Below are 1,835 nucleotides of genomic sequence, written 5' to 3'. Positions count from 1 at the left end.
TTTTGGTTTTGTTTTGATATGCATGTAACCTATATTTTTATTGTGCAAAGTTGTATTTTGACAAATACATGCAACATTGAAGTGACTGTAAATTGTTCCTAGGAAGTGGTTCATAATTTGGGTGGAGTGATGGGACCTTGGAATTAAGTTCTTTTTCACACCATAATCCTATCAGTGAATGAAGGTGCCATTCCAGAAGTTAGTTATAATGTCAACATGCTAGATCCTGCTGAATATATATGTTTGAAATTGCATCATATAAAACGTGTGTAATAACCAATTAAGGGGGATGTGCAGCCATCTTGAACATTTTAGGATATGAATGTAAACATTTCTTGAACTGTCTTGTTTCTGCCCGAAACTGGCCAAAAATGTTGCCAAAAGATATAAAAGCAATAAATATGAAGTCCTACGTCATTTTGTTCGAAAAGTATGCATACAAGAACAGGAAAATGCCTTTTTAATCACTCAGAAGAGCTGTGGAACTGCACAGCTAGACTTGTTTTGAAGATTTAAAAATCAGAAAAAGAATGAAGGTGTACTCTCTACTAACCATTTATTGAGAAAAAGTTTGAATTTTGCTCATTTAAGGTGGCTCACTACACCGTGAAATATTTTCTCAAATCAGCGGAAAATTACTTGATTTTGATGGATATCATAATGGATAAGAAGTATTTAAGTCAAAAAAATGTGCAATTTTGGACGAAAAGTTACATTTTCGAAAACAATTGAACAAAAGCTCCAGGCCAATTCAAACTCGTGATCTGCGGTTCAGAAGCCCAATACTATAACCACTGAGCTAGAACGATATACAACCCAATCGAACGATACAAACAATTTAACATAACATTCAAATCGCCATCTTGTGACGTAGTGTCATAAAAAGTATACCGGTATGTCTGAGAGTAGTGAGGTACCCAAGTGGTAACTTTGCCTCAAAATAGCCAAAACATTACAATCATACCAGTAATTTTAATCATTTAAATTAATGCCCTATAGGGTCACTTCATCAATTTACTTGACTAATAAATTTAAACAACCTCTAGAAATAGTTAACTTCTTTATTATTAATGGTATTACATGTATTAATTTCCTTATAATGATAAAAACTTTTGGTTTACATGAAACAGTTTAAAAATAGCCCCAAAACCACTGCCCATTTTACAGATTATCAATTTTCCCTAAACACATGCTCCATCTAAACCATGGCTCAGATAATGGGCCCCCTTGGGACAAATGAATTCAGCCATACTCGTCTTTGATGTTCTTGTTAGCTCCTAAGAATTTATCACCGACAAAAATTTTGCATTGTCAGTTGATAGAATACTTATAAAAAATAAATTAAGACATCAAGACAAAAAACCTCCATCTGGATGTATTTATATGAATATATCTTAGAGTGTTTGAATACAATTAATAAAATTTGTAAGGATTACCTCCCTTTCTTTCAAACATATTTTGTACAAGATAGAGAATAAGGAAAACGAAACTGTCATAAAATAATTAAGTCTTGTCTGATCTTAAAAAAAATTGCAGGTGCACATCTTCAGATGGTGATCAACATATGTACAAATTTTCAGACTGTTCCATGCAGTAGTAAAAAATTCTATGGGGGGACAAAGTTGCGTCTACAGACAGACAGGGTGAAACCAATATACCCCCCTAACCTTCGTTTGCGGGGGTATGATTATTTCACTTTGTATTGATACTGCATACTGAAAGTCTATAGTCTTGATTAAAATCCTTTCTTTAGTAAACTTGTGATTGAGCAGCTACGCATAGGAACCACTTCAGTCATGATCTAAAAGAGAACAAGTCATACACAGCATCAGAAG

The sequence above is a fragment of the Magallana gigas genome, chromosome 6 (genome assembly GCF_963853765.1).
Source record: "Magallana gigas chromosome 6, xbMagGiga1.1, whole genome shotgun sequence".
In the NCBI taxonomy this organism is placed as follows: Eukaryota; Metazoa; Mollusca; class Bivalvia; order Ostreida; family Ostreidae; genus Magallana; species Magallana gigas.
The sequence above is the reverse complement of the archived record's forward strand: the minus strand, read 5'-3'. Positions refer to the sequence as shown.